The following is a 16,066-nucleotide window of genomic DNA, read 5'->3' on the forward strand; positions in this document are numbered from 1 at the left end:
TTGTGGGCCACACCTAGAAATTCAATTGGTTTAAATCACTTTTTTTATTTCTTTGCCATGATTACAACTATTTTATAGAAACGAATCACATCTGAGACATGTTTTGTTCGTCTTGACACAGGAATTTGGAAAATTTTAGATCCTGTTCCAGAAGTACTGGCAAAAAAAGTAAATATACTTATAATAGCGCCACCTAGTGTTAGATAAACGTGTGTTTTTTGGGGGATTTGGGACCATCCCACCAACTTTGGGGTCTCTGAAACCTAGAAAGTGCAAATAAAAAAATAAACAAAGAAACGTATTTAGTCTACTATTAGAGAACCCTTAAGTGCTTGGTTATTAATAACAAACTCATCCATGGTGAAGAGTGGGATGACTTAGATAAATATGTTATGTTTATATGATAAATCTGAATGATTTTACTTGAAGGTTAATTTATCTGATAACAAAAGAGTATTTTTATGTTATATAACAAATACTGTTTTTATATTGCATATTTATATATTTTTGTTTTGGAATATATATTTTTAATTTTATTAGATGTAATTCAGTTTGCAATGGAAAATGTCAGACAGCCTGTTCATTACATTTAAGGTTCATCGCACAGGGCATCGTGGATTTCTACGTTGCGTTATCTTTGTCTCCTACTCATAAACGTATTACAGATTGTCGAAATCGATGTATGTGTTTGAAAACGGATCAGTAAAACGGCACAGGTTATCTATCAGGTGAACGTTTTGCGCTTATTTGCAACGGTCCAGCTCCTCTCAAAATACAGCAACAATAAGAGGGGGGCTGTGGCGAGGGGCAGACAGAAATATGGACATGTTAGAGTCACAATGTCAAAAGAGTTAGTTGCACACATTTGTCCTGCGAGTGTCGGCGAGTGCTGTTCCAGCGGTTCTTTAATCCTGTATGTAAATGACAGCCAATAGATGCTGTTGTTGAGTTGGGCTGGGATTAGCGGAGGCGAATGACTTTCAATTTTACTGGATTACAGAACAAAGAAAGGGGAAAGGGGACACACTCCTCTGTTAAAGAAAACAGAAAGAAAACGGGGCAAATTGATCCAATAAATCACGTCGATTGCCTTTCAGCAGACTACAGACCGTTCGAGATTATGACATTTGAGAAAGTCGCTATCGCCTTTCTTTAGATGGGAATTCAGCTCTCACTGTTGGATTAAACGGAGAATAAACCTATTCCGGGATTGACAGCATAAGGTAATTAAACACGGGCAAATTGGTAAGGATAAAAGATCATTCTGTTTGTGTATGTATGGGGAAACATTTACGAGTGTCGTTCTTGAGCACGTGACTTTTTATGGATGTTGAAAAAGTGAAATTACAGATTATAATTTAGGGGGGAGGAGGATGGCTAGGAGTGTTAGCACACTGGCTATCATGCTAACGCTCTGCACGCGAATCCGTCACACTCGACGCGATGTTTTATTAGCTTTTATCAAAGTAACACGCGTTACAACACGCCCTAGATGAGATAAACAATTAAACGCCTTTGCCCTCTGCGTTTTCATCTAACCGTAGTCGCAATTCCCCTGTTTTGTTTGTCTTGTAAAAATGGCAACACAAATTGAGTGCTAGCAAGTTGCTGAAATAGAGCACTTGCATTGTTGGCTGGGTGATAAATGACAGTCGGTCGTTTTTATTTTGTAACGTTACTACCCGATGAAAATCGCCGTGGTTGGCGTGGTCACGGAGGCGTTTGTCGACCTGAGAAGGTCATGTTTACAATGTCAAATCCACTGCTAATCTGTGTCCACTATTAAGACTGCTTTTCTAGATTATGCATAACTGAATGTGTGTCAGTAAGTTTGCTGCTGAGTAACAATATCGCATGTCTCTAAACTTGCTCGGTTTTCCTCGAAGGACTTCTCGACTGTCAGATCCATTCATGAAGACAATAAGAGTTTGTGATTTATGTCATGCTGTCCCGCTATGAGTCTGGAATTGAAACATGAACTATCCCAGAATGACTGGCTGTCGGATTGGGCCTGTATATTTATAACAGTAATAGCTGTCTGTCTTTCTCTGTGGTTTTTCTTCATCCTTATTTTTATAGCAGACAGAGCCACAGTTGTTTACTGTACAAAACTGAACGAGAATATTCTTATCAAAGTTTATTAATACCACCATGAACTGCATATGCAGTATTACCAATATGTAGGCTGACTAGGAAAGTAAAAGCAGAATTTCTTAAAAAACATGATGCAAACAATACAGAAAGCATTTTCTCCTCTCTAAAAGCGTGATTATTTTGTAATCCTTCTTATGCTTGATCATAGGGTTAGTTGCATTTTAAATTTAAATCTAATTGTATACATTATTTTATGTTTAGCATTGTTTTATTTCAAAACAGTCGTCTGTATTTTATGGATGTAGTACTGTGTTAATATTTGAATTAACTTGCAAATAAAAGTATGTATGAATATGGCAATCATTCAGTAAAATTTGATCTTGATCTTGATCATTCCCTTACAAAAGATACCACATTTTGGAAATATTACCATGGTATTCTTCGAATTGCCTTTGAATAGCATGTAAATATAGTTGAATATGAATATGGCAATCATTTAGTACCATAGTTTATATCAAAGTATTTTGATTTCAGTACTTCAGCACAAATCTCTAGTTGAGGACCACTGAATCAGATCTTCATCCTTCCCTAATAAAAAGTACCATAGTTTATGGAAATTGTACCATGGTAGTTTTCAAATTACCTTGGATTAACATGTAAATACAGTTGTATATGAATATGGTGATCATTCGTGATCATTCAGTACCATAGTTTGTATCAAAGTATTTTGATTTCAGTACTTTTTGTAAGGACTGACTCCAACTGACCTATGAATAACTAGTTGAAGACTGTTGAATCAATCCTTCATTCTTCACTAACAAAAGGACCATATTTTATAGAAATAGTACCATGGTATTCTATGAATTACCTTCGTATAGCATGCCAATACAGTTGTATATGAATATGGCAATTATTCAGTGCCATAGTTTATATCAAAGTATTTTGATTTCAGTACTTTTTGTAAGGTCTGACTCCAACTGACCTACAAATGACTAGTTGAGAACTACTGAATCAAACCTTTATCATTCATTAACAAAAAAGTACCATATTTAATGGAAATTGTGTCATGGTATTCTTTGCATTAGCTTCAAATAGCATGAAAATACTGTTGTATGTCAATAAGGCAGTCATTCAGTTGCACAGTTTATATCAAAGTATCTTGATTTCAGTACTTTCTGTAAGGTCTGACTACAGCAGGTCTATGAGTAACTAGTTGAGGACTACTGAATCAAACCTTCATCCTTCACTAACAGAAAGTACTATATTTTATTGAATTGTACCATAGTATGGTATTCTTTGAATTACCTTTGAATAGTATGTAAATGCAGTTGTATATGAATATGGCAATCATTCAGTACCATAGTTTGTATCAAAGTATTTTGATTTCAGTACTTTTTGTAAGATCTGACTCCCAACAGGTCTATAAATAACTAGTTGAGGACTACTGAATCAACCTTCATCCTTCACTAACAAAAAGTACCATATTTTATAGAAATAGTACCATGGTATTCTTTGAATTACCTTCGTATAGCATGTAAATACAGTTGTATATGAATATGGCAATTATTCAATGCCATAGTTTATATCAAAGTATTTTGATTTCAGTACTTTTTGTAAGGTCTGACTCCAACTGACCTACAAATGACTAGTTGAGGACTACTGAATCAAACCTTCATCCTTCACTAACAAAAAGTACTATATTTTATTGAATTGTACCATGGTATGGTATTCTTTGAATTTCCTTTGAATAGTATGTAAATGCAGTTGTATATGAATATGGCAATCATTCAGTACCATAGTTTGTATCAAAGTATTTTGATTTCAGTAGTTGAAGAGTGTTGAATCAAACCTTCATTCTTCACTAACAAAAAGTACCATATTTTATAGAAATAGTACCATGGTATTCTTTGAATTACCTTCGTATAGCATGTAAATACAGTTGTATATGAATATGGCAATTATTCAGTGCCATAGTTTATATCAAAGTATTTTGATTTCAGTACTTTTTGTAAGGTCTGACTCCAACTGACCTACAAATGACTAGTTGAGGACTACTGAATCAAACTTTTATCATTCCCTAAAAAAAAAAAGTACCATATTTAATGGAAATTGTGTCATGGTATTCTTTGCATTAGCTTCAAATAGCATGTAAATACTGTTGTATGTCAATAAGGCAGTCATTCAGTTGCACAGTTTATATCAAAGTATCTTGATTTCAATACTTTCTATAAGGTCTGACTAAAGCAGGTCTATGAATAACTAGTTGAGGACTACTGAATCAAACCTTCATCTTTCACTAACAAAAAGTACTATATTTTATGGAAATTGTACCATGGTATGGTATTCTTTGAATTACCTTTAAATAGTATGTAAATGCAGTTGTATATGAATATGGCAATCATTCAGTATCATAGTTTGTATCAAAGTATTTTGATTTCAGTACTTTTTGTAAGATCTGACTCCCAACAGGTCTATAAATAACTAGTTGAGGACTACTGAATCAACCTTCATCCTTCACTAACAAAAAGTACCAGATTTTATGAAAATTGTACTATGGTATTCTTTAAATACCTTCAAATAGCACGTAAATACAGTTGTATATGAATATGGCAGGCATTCAGTACCATAGTTTATATCAAAGTATTTTGATTTCAGTACTTTCTGTAAGGTCTGACTCCAACAGGTCTACGAATAACTAGTTGAGGACTACTGAATCAGATCTTCATCCTTCCCTAATAAAAAGTATAATATATTTTATGAAAATTGTACTATGGTATTCTTTAAATGCCTTCAAATAACATTTAAATACAGGTGTATATGAATATGGCAATCATTCAGTACCATATTTTGATTTCAGTGCTTTTTGTAAGGTCTGACTCCTAAAAGGTCTACAAATAACTAGTTGAGGACTACTGAATCAGATCTTCATCCTTCCCTAATAAAAAGTACAATATTATATGAAAATTGTACTATGGTATTCTTTAAATGCCTTCAAATAACATGTAAATACAGTTGTATATGAATATGGCAATCATTCAGTACCATAGTTTATATTAAAGTATTTTGATTTCAGTACTTTTTGTAAGGTCTGACTCCAACAGGTCTACGAATAACTAGTTGAGGACTATTGAATCAGATCTTCAACCATCCCTAACAATAATTAGCATATTTTATGGAAATTGTACCATTGTATTCTTCGAATTACCTTCAAATAACATGTAAATACAGTTGTATATGAATATGGCAAATTGGCAATCATTCAGTTCCATGGTATATTTCAAAGTATCATGATTTCAGTGCTTTTTTCAAGGTAAATTGTTTTAAACATTGCATTTGACATTAGTTTAAAAAGCTGTTTTATTCACAACTAAAAATATTAAAACGATTGCATTCTGTTGAAACAGGGTTTCCAATTTACATATACACACATGTTGGGTATTACATAGCAGAAACATAAAGAAAGCATTTTCTCTTCCACTTCAAAAGATGATAAGCCTATTTGTTTTGTAAACTTAGCTAATCGTGATTATATAGTTAGTTGCATTTTATTATTTGCATTTAGTATTGTTTTACTCCAACTACTACTGAATCTACCTTTGTCCTTCTCTAACAGAAAGTACTGTATGTTATAGGTATAGCATCTTGTATTACTTTGGAGTAGCATGCAAATACAATTTGTATTAAAATGGCAGTTATTCAGTATCAAATATCATGATTTCAGTACTTTTTGTAAGGTAAATAAGTTTAAACATTGACATTTGGCGTTGGTTTAAAAAGCTGGTTAAAAAAATCTTTCAATCCACATATTCCCATATGTTGGGTGTTACATAGCCAAGTTTTCTGTTTTAACAGTAATGCATTTTTGATCTGAAGCGCAGAACTAAATCTTTCCCGAAGCGGATCACAATCAGGGCAGTATCTTCCCATGCAGGCCGTGCTTTGTGTTTACTCGAGGCAACATGTTTGTGTGGCCTTGGGGAAAATGTCCGGGGTGAAAGGAGTTAGGACCAATTAAAAGTCAATTATCAGCCTTTGAGCTGAGCGATTTAGATACAGTTGTGTTTCTGAAGGGATCTGTGAGCAGAATCTGTATAAAGGCTATTAGCAGAAGTATTGTGTATCAATGGCGGAGCCACAAGCCTCTTAGGGCAAAACCGCTCATAAAACCCACGTTACCCTTTCTCGAGATGCCGGTAATATCTTTAAGCACCATACAGGCAGTAATTCAAGAAGTAAAGGAGCGGCTGCATTATGCTTCCCCCTCGAGCTGAGGATCTCGGATAGCGTGAATGAAAAAACGCTATTTTGGCAGGGCGGACTCCTAACAAGGAGGAAGTCATTAATCTGAGCATTTAAGCATGTCAGTCCGGATCCTTACTTTTCCTGCAATTTTTTTGTAGGAGTGTCACCAGTTGATTTTTTTTTTTTCTGGTGTTTTTTCACCCTAACAAAACATGTTTGTTATAGTTAACTCATGTCTTTTGGCTACCGCAAAGAAAGCTTATTGTAGAGTACAAACCAAGTCATTTATACACGAAGCTTAAGGTGTCGGATGAATGTAGTTTCCCCTGCAGATAGGATAAGCCTGTTCAATGAGGAAGTCTCACCAATCTCTTTATTTTTCTTCAAAGAGTTTTGTAAAACTTAAAAGTGTCAAGATTAAATGACCTTAACCCTTTTCGTACAAGATTATGTGCTAAGGCAAGCATTGTTATTGTTATTGCTCATACGACAGGCAGGATTCAAAATGATCTGTTACCCTTAATGAGATGCACTGAAGAAAGTTTGGTGTATAAAGAAAGTTCACTAGGAAATTGCTAGTAAATTTCACAATTAATTACAAATAAATAGCAGGTTATACAATATTTGCAATGTAAGTTGTGTAGATTCTGATTTGGGTTCCGCAGATGGAGGTCCTGTTCGACAGTTCACATTTTCTTCAAGAAATTAAAAAAAATTGTTTGAAAACCTCATTCTGAACATGCAATGCAAGTTGTGCCAATTCTGAACACACGAAAAAAATGTACTGCACATTTACTTTAAAAAATAACAATTTAATAATAATTTAAATTAATTTTCACTTAGATATATCAAGTATGATATATGCAAGTAACGCATTGAATTAAATGTGAAATTTTCAAGTAGAATTCATTTTTTTTAAATAATTTTTACAGTGTAGTTCACCCAAAAGTTCTGTCATATTTTGTCTCGTTATGTCTCCTTTTTTCCTTTCCTAAACACTGGAAGTCAATAGTGACCAAAACTGTTTGGTGGTTAGTACCATCATTCTTCAAAATATCTTCTTTTGTGTTCCACAGAAGTAACTAAGTCAGGTTTGGAACAAGGGTAAAAGGGTGAGGGTAAAAATGTGATTTCTGGGTGAACCATCCATTAAATAAAAGTTTTGCATGTGAATGCACCTCTTGCTTTTTTTCCCTCAAAAAATGTGAAAAATCTAGTCTGCTTTATCGTCTGAAAATGTCATCTTTAACATGCAACACAAGTTGTGCTGATTCTGTCCTCCATTATTATGGTAAAGCATCAGAACATCAGAAATTATTTCCACTCAGAATTTTTTAGTAAGTTTCGCAAATAATTACAAAGAAATTGCAAGTAACACATCTAATTAGATGTTAATTAAACATGATTTTTTGGAGTGTAGAACTTAATGTAGAACTTAACCAAACAATATATACTGTGTATATATATATATATATATATAATATATTTTACAGTGTAGTTCACCCAAAAGTTCTGGTGTCTTTTACCTTAATGAATATGTCTCAGTGTCTTTTTTTCTTTGTCAGAAGAAGTCAATGCTAACCAAAACTGTTTGAGTACCATCATTCTTCAAAATATCTTCTTTTGTTTTCCACAGAAGTAAGTCAGTCAGGTTTGAAATGACATGACAGTGAGACTATGGTTTTTGGGTGAGCCATCCATTGAAGTTTAAAACTTGACGTTTGTCAATCAGAAAAAAAAACCTGCTTGGTATTAAAGGGCTCATCGGGTGCAAAGTTCACTTTTACATGTTGTTTGAATATTAATGTTTGTTGGCAGTGTATGTACAAATCTACCCTATAATGATAAAAATCCATGGAGTGGTTTTTACTTAATCTGTAAAAATAATATCCCCTTTTTCAAATCGAGCCATTCTCAGATGCCTGTCGGTGTGACACCACTCCCATGATAGTTGATTGGCATGAGCGTCTTACCTCAGACCCGCCTTAAATCAGCTGTAACAGTCCGACCTCCATTGTTTCGATGTAAGTTAGACAAGAATATCTCCGATTGAGCGATTGAGGTGTTGTGTTGCTGGATGTAATAATGAGCATGGTGGTCGTCATTCACTCCCGACATCTGAGCCACTGAAGATGCAGTAGATTACGTTTGTTTGTGAAGGGAATGCGCCTCCCAATCTACATATATCCGTCTATGTTCGCGCAAATCATTCGTGATCCAGCTTCACTTACAGCAGATGTGAGTATAAGTTTCTTTTTTTTATGAATCTTAGTGATCGCCTTTCCAATAACATGCTAGTTGGCAAGTTTAGTGGCTAAATGCATCCGAATGCTGTTAAAGTAAACATGCTCGTCACTCCACAGACAGAACAGAGGGACATTTAAAGCAACCTCGACCAGAACAGGATGATTTTTGCAGAGCTCATTTTGACAAGGTAAAAAGGGTGTTGTTTTACACAACCATTGAGAATTTTTGACCAAAGTATATTATAGACTTTTCATTAAGACCCTAAGGAATCATATTAACTTGTGCAAAATGGGCATGTGATGACCCCTTTAAGACTTGTATGGCTAATATATAATGTAAATGATGTCTCTTACTGAAATATATAGTAGAAAACCCATTATAGATTTAAGTTATTTAAAAAAATAAATAAATAAAAAAATCCACATAGCTGGTGCTACCTGTTGCTATTTTTACCACAACACAACTCGGAATACACAGATCGTAAAATAAAAAACGGATACGATGCCACATTGTGCGGCTTTGGTTGGTTATAATTTTCAGTTGAAAGACAGCAAGAGAAGCGATGTAAGTCCTTACTGTTTTCCCAGCGATAAGAAGAGGAGAAAAGAATGCGAAGATGCCTGTGGACGAATAAAACTTTCTAAAGACCTTGTTCTCTCAACTTTAGCCTTGACGCCTTTGAGGCTTTTCGTAGACCACAGCTACTGAAAAAGCTTACAAATGGCAGAGACAAGAAACGCTAGATGCCATCCTGACAGGATGTAAACATGCAGGCGCTTGTCATGATGCCGCAGCCACTGAAAGAGTGGATTTCACTCGAAATCCAGAGGAGTTTAAACTCCTTGTGAAACCAGCATTTGGTTTAAGCCTACACTTATATCCATCGCCACCTGTAAGCTCTTTCAGTAGATGTGGTCATCGTATCTGTATAGTATTTTTCGAGGTGCGTTGCGATAAAAATAGCAACAGGTAAGGCCCAACACTCACTGAGTGCAACCATTTCACGTCATCGAAATAATGGCACCCCATAGTCCAAAATATGTATAAAACACTGCAGATTTTTTAAATAACGTAAATCTTTCATGGGTTTTCTACTACATATTTCAGAAAGAGACATCATTTGTGTTATATTGGGTTCCCTTTAAAGGAGGTACCCAGATCACTTTAAAAATGTCAGCAAAACCTGACATTGTTTTTATTTTCATCATAAAATGTTTCTATCTAGATTGTTTTATTGTCTGAAAACTTCATCCTGAACGTGCAGTACAAGTTGTGTGGATTCTGTTGTCCATTATCATGCTAAAGCATCAGAACATGCACTGAAAAAAAGTTGGTGTTAGATTTACTTCAAAATTATTTCCACTCACAAATAATTACAAAGAATTTAATTAAACAAAAAATTTTGAAGTAGAAAGGCTGCATTTTTTTCTTTAAAACATACTCCAGTAATCCTTGTTTCATTTACAACTTTAAAAAAATATTTTTTACAGTGCAGCCCAACTTTATTTTTCAACTAAGGAGCCAAAGTATTGAATTAGATTTGGTCGTTTGAATGAATCCGAAATGAACTAGAGATATGAAGTGTCTGTGCTGTTGTTCAGATGTTGTATGTAAGATTACGCTCAGGCAGAGGCATCCGGCTTTGAGCTGCAGCAGGATTTATAGGAGGTTTTCAGACGAGTAATAGTAGTACTGGGCTCTCTCTGTGCAGTCTGTGGTTTTGGCTTTGCCCGGAGGCTGGGATAATGGCTCCCAGTGTCTGGAGAGATTAAAGGCCAGAGCTGCATTGTTCACATGCCTCGAGATTAGTTTCCAAGGAAACGGATTGCGGTTGCCATGTGAACACAAGGCCCGGAATTAGGATTGCGTTATTTATTTATTTATTTGTTATTTGTTTTACCGCTCACATTCGTCATTCCCGCTGCTTTCGCTTGTTTTTCGTCTTTAAACTGTCGTTTGGTTGTTTGTGCTCGTTTTTAAACCCACCCTAGTTTAGTCCGTATTCAAGTTTACAGCTTTGTATTTCAGAGCCGACGTGGCTGAAATCGAGATTGGAGTCGGGGGGCGTCTGTCGAGAGGGACGGGTAAAGTAGTTCACTTTAGAGGGCTCATGCTTCCAGGCCCTGTCTTGCTTCCAAGGAGAACAAATTAAGGATGAAGGGTTTTACGGCAATAATCTGAGCTAGCTTTAATTGGTTGACAAAGGCTTATCGTAATTAGCTACTTTCACATGTGTGTGACGGATTTCGGTGTATTAGCACAGGGAAGGGTATTACTATCACTTTCCAAAGCTTCTTATAGGTTTTTCCATCCTTCAATACATTTTGTACAGCTGAAAATATTTTTAAAAGTTAATGGGGAGCTTGAAACCTTCTTACTCTTTAGTATGTAATTAAAAAAAAAAAAACAAAACAAAAAAAAAACATATTGGTTTGTTTTTGGATGTAATTACAAGACCATTAATTATGATTAGTTGTTATTGTTTTCTCATCATGTCTGTAGTTCCTGCAGAACGTAATCAGGGTAGACGACATAGTCATAGACAGACTTTTCTTACAGAATTCTAATAGCTGTTTGCTACTATATAAATGTAGAATGCATGTACAGAAGTATTAATATTAGTATAATTATCGTTCCAAAATACCTTTTGTTCTTCTACATTTTTTTCTACATTTTTGATGAAATCTGAGAGCTTTCTGACCCTGTGTAGACAGCAACTAGCATGTTCATGGCATGCATCATGTGTCACAAGAAGTGAGGAGAAAGGCGAAACACGACGATGAAATGCAATGTAAAGTCTTTAATATAATCAACACAGATAAATCCACAAAAGGGGGACAGGAACATACGTATTCATTGATGATGATTAATGCACACAAAGCATAGAACTTAAACAACTTATAAGGGGTGGCTAATGATAGACAGACAGGTGCTCGTGACTAACTAATAATTACAATAACAAGGACAGGAACAACCAAACAAAAAAAAACAGGGATGGACGGAGAGGGACTTAGGAGGTGGACAAAGGAGTGGACGTGGGATGGCAACAGGAAGTCAGTGTAGGAGGAGGCTCTGGCGGAGGACGGACTCCTGGGAGGAGGACATAAAATATCCAGGGTGGTGATGCGGAGGAAGGTGCCAAGGAGGAGACAGAAGGGACCCGGAGCAGTAGGAGGCAGGCGAGACCCAGGCTGCAGCCATGATGGCAGCCCACGGCGGAGCCGACAGAGGGAGGTGCCATGGTGGAGGAAGGGCTGACGACTCCAGGGGGCCCACCGACGGTGGCAGAGCAAGTGGAGGTGAAGCCCGAGGTGGAGACGGAGAGCCGACGAGTCCAGGTGACACCGAGGATCCGGAGAGCCAAGGTAGAGTCCAAGGCTAAGGCCACCGAGGGGGAGATCCGGAGGTGCAACAGAGGACTGAAGCAGAGCTGGAGAGAGGGAGGAGCCCAACGGAGCCGGTGGGACGGAGCGACGAGGCACAGCCGGAGGAGGAGGACATGAGGGAGCCAGGAGCCGGGGTGGGGCCGCTGGTTCAGAGGGCCGAGCCGCTGGGTCCAGGACTCGGAGGCTGGAGGCGGAGACGAGGGATCCTCCAGCCACGACGTCCAGTCTTCTGTCACAACACGTGAGGGGGAAGGCGAAACACGACGATGAAATGCAGTGTAAAGTCTTTAATATAATCCACACAGGTAAATTCACAAAAGGGGGACAGGAACACACATATTCATTGACGAGACTGGACACAAAGCATAGGGAGGCTAATGATAGACAGACAGGTGCTCATGATTAACTAATAATGACAATAACAAGGACAGGAACAACCATTTATGGACACATGAGGGAAAAAACAATACAAATAGTCCAGGGGTGTGACATCATGGTACTCTCGTAAATGCGCGTCGACTGACACAGAAGAGAAGAAATTGTTGAATAAAGTTGTTATTTTTATTTTATTTTCGCACAAAAAGCATTCTCGTGGCTTCATAACATTACAGTTGAACCATTGATGTTACATGGACTATTTTAACAATGTCCTAACTGTCTTTCTGGGCCTTGAATGTGGTAGTTGTGTTATTGTATATGCAGGGTCAGAAAGCTCTCGAATTTAATCAAACATATCTTAGTTTGTGTTGTAAACGTGAATGAAGGTCTTATGGGTTTGGAGCGACATGAGGGTGAGTAATTAATGGAAGAATCTTCATTTTTAGTCACTGTAAATACATATTGTCACTAGAAAGCAACTGCAAGGTTCATGAAGCTTAAGTACACAAATCCTCAATTAATTTCAAGACCGACATCATTGAAAGTAATAATAGCATGCAGTTCAGTCAGTCAGATGCTGATTAAGTTCTCTTATTTAGTGAGTTCATGAAGAGAACTACCTCACTCGCATGAGTCATTTGTTCATAAATTAGATTATAGTGAATAATGGCACTGTGTGTTTGTTTTTTAAGTATCCTTTGTGGCCAAGTCAATAGCAGGAGATGCTTTTACCTTTTATTTTGCAGACTGTACATCTGTCTTGACATCTGCTGACACTTTATTTTAGTACCCTTTTTACACATTACCCATACTTACTATAGTAATAACAATAAATTATGCATAATTACAAACAACTGTAATAAGTACATGTTGATACTCAGTACTTATTTGTGTAATTACACTGTAACAAAGAAAGCCTTAAAATAAAGTATTTTGTGTAAAATAAGCTTTCGTGTAAACTTTTGGCACAACAGCTGTTATGTGATTTTAGGCTATGTCTACATTTTCGTTTTAAAATGCTCTCCGTCCAAACTAGTGTTTTCCAAAAGTTTCTCATCCACATTGAAATGTCGGAAAACATTAAATTTGCCTTAGTGTGCATGTGTAAAAGCTCATAAAAGCTCACTGTGATGACACAGATGAAACAGACATGATATGTTTTCATGCAGTTCTTCTGCCAGGATCATTTTATTTACAAAAATATCCCACCATTCACTGACGCGTCCAGGTCAGTCCAGGTCGCACTCACTCACTATTATATGTTTGATCTAAAATGTAGCTGTCCTCATGTTTTGCTGCAGGACAGCAATTGTGAGAGAATGTTCTGTCATCTTAGCAGGACTGTAATATGAAAAGTGTACAAAGTAACATATGTTAGGAACAGTTGAGGTCAAAAGTTTCCATCTCCCTTTCAGAATCATTGAAAATGTTAATTATTTTACCAAAATAAGAGGGATCATACAAAATGCATGTTGTTGTTTATTTAGTACTGACCTGAATAAGATATTTCACATACACTGTGTGCAGAATTATTAGGCATGTTGATATTCTGGTCATATTTTTTTTTCCAAACACATTTTACCAATTCCAAACCACATCAGTCTTAATAACTACTGTTAATTTTGTGTTTAATCATTTATATGTGATGTATAATTGTCCGTGAAGGCTGGAAGTGAAAAACTCCTTATATTCAGGTGTGCAGGATTATTAGGCATGTTTTCGTTTACAGCTAAAATGAGCCAAAAAAGAGATTTAACCCAGACTGAAAAGTCCAAATTATTAAATGCCCATGAGAAGAATGCAATACTAATGCATTACAAGAATTTGCAAAGTTAAGGCTTGACCATTGGACAGAGAAATGCTTGTTGAGTCTGCATGGTCAGAAAAAACAGGTGGAGAAGAAAAGATGCATGTTAACTGCAAAAGAATTAGGAATTAAGGTGAAGAATTAGGTGTGACACCATCAGGAACCGTTTCCAGTTCTCCAGCGCCACCATTTTCCAGAACTGCAACCTACCTGGAGTCTTCAGAAGTGCAATGTGTCAGGTTCTCAGAGACTTTGCTTGGTAAAAAATCCTAAAAAATGCCCCTGACTTAATAAGAATAACAAGCTGACGTCTTGTGAAATACATGAAGACAGTTTTTTTATATGCTTTAGAGACAGATAAGTTGAGAGTGACTCTTGAAGGACAAGCATCACATCCTCTTGTGCCTCTGATTCAAGAATTTATCTTCCAAAATCTGGCAGTAAGTTTTGGGAGTTCATGTTTAGTCTCTTATCCTGAAAAGTCTGACTTGCAGAGATGGACTAAAATGAACTCCCAAAAAACTTACTGCCAGATTTTAGAAGATAAATTCTTGAATCAGAGGTACAAGAGGATGTGATGCTTGTCCTTCAAGAGTCACTCTCAACTTATCTGTCTCTAAAGCATATAAAAAAACTGTCTTCATGTATTTCACAAGACGTCAGCTTGTTATTCTTATTAAGTCAGGGGCATTTTTTAGGATTTTTTACCAAGCAAAGTCTCTGAGAACCTGACACATTGCACTTCTGAAGACTCCAGGTAGGTTGCAGTTCTGGAAAATGGTGGCGCTGGAGAACTGGAAACGGTTCCTGATGGTGTCACACCTAATTCTTCACCTTAATTCCTAATTCTTTTGCAGTTAACATGCATCTTTTCTTCTCCACCTGTTTTTTCTGACCATGCAGACTCAACAAGCATTTCACTGTCCAATGGTCAAGCCTTAACTTTGCAAATTCTTGTAATGCATTAGAATTGCATTCTTCTCATGGGCATTTAATAATTTGGACTTTTCAGTCTGGGTTAAATCTCTTTTTTGGCTCATTTTAGCTGTAAACGAAAACATGCCTAATAATTCTGCACACCTGAATATAAGGAGTTTTTCACTTCCAGCCTTCACGGACAATTATACATCACATATAAATGATTAAACACAAAATTAACAGTAGTTATTAAGACTGATGTGGTTTGGAATTGGTAAAATGTGTTTGGAAAAAAAATATGACCAGAATATCAACATGCCTAATAATTCTGCACACAGTGTAAAAGGTATTTACATATAGTCCACAAGAGAAAATAATAGTTGAATTTATTCAAATGACCCAGTTCAAAAGTTTACATGCCCTTGATTCTTAATACTGTGTTGTCACCTGAATGATCCACAGCTGTTTTTTTTTTTTGTGTGTGTGTTTAGTGATAGTTGTTCATGAGTCCCTTGTTTGTCCTGAACAGTTAAACCACCCGCTGTTCTTCAGAAAAATCCTTCAGGTCCCACAAATTCTTTGGTTTTCAGCATTTTTGTGTATTTGAAACCTTTCCAACAATGACTGTATGATTTTGAGATCCATCTTTTCACACTGAGGACAACTTAGAGACTCGTGCAAATATTACAGAAGGTTTAAATGCTCACTGATGCTCCAGAAGGAAAAAACATGCATTAAGAGCTGGGGGTGAAAAGTTTTTGAATTTGACGATCAAGGTAAATTGAACTTATTTTGTCTTCTGGAAAACTTGAAACTATCTTCTGTAGCCTCTGAGGGGCAGTACTAAATGAAAAATATGATATTTAGGCAAAATAAGAAAAATGTACACTTCTTCATTCTGTTCAAAAGGTTTCACCCCCCAGATCTTAATTTTTCCTTCTAAACGTCAGTGAGTGTTTGAACCTTCTTCTTAAGAATCAAGGGAATGTAAACT

At 36.3% G+C, this 16,066-nt stretch overlaps 1 protein-coding gene across 6 annotated transcripts in view; it reads left to right on the forward strand.

The window, feature by feature from the left end:
• The first annotated feature begins 772 nt into the window (after nucleotides 1-772).
• The window catches only part of gtf2ird1 (GTF2I repeat domain containing 1), a 42,913-nt gene continuing 27,619 nt past the window's right edge, over nucleotides 773-16,066 (forward strand). The window contains exon 1 of one of the 6 annotated variants that reach the window (XM_051108804.1): nucleotides 773-1,223. The gene's annotated coding sequence lies outside the window, so the exon portion shown is untranslated. Of the gene's footprint in view, nucleotides 1,246-11,346; nucleotides 12,275-16,066 lie in introns of those variants that run through there. The other 5 variants (XM_051108801.1, XM_051108803.1, XM_051108800.1 and 2 more) reach the window with 5 other exon arrangements.

The sequence above is a fragment of the Labeo rohita genome, chromosome 5 (genome assembly GCF_022985175.1).
Source record: "Labeo rohita strain BAU-BD-2019 chromosome 5, IGBB_LRoh.1.0, whole genome shotgun sequence".
Classification (NCBI taxonomy): domain Eukaryota; kingdom Metazoa; phylum Chordata; class Actinopteri; order Cypriniformes; family Cyprinidae; genus Labeo; species Labeo rohita.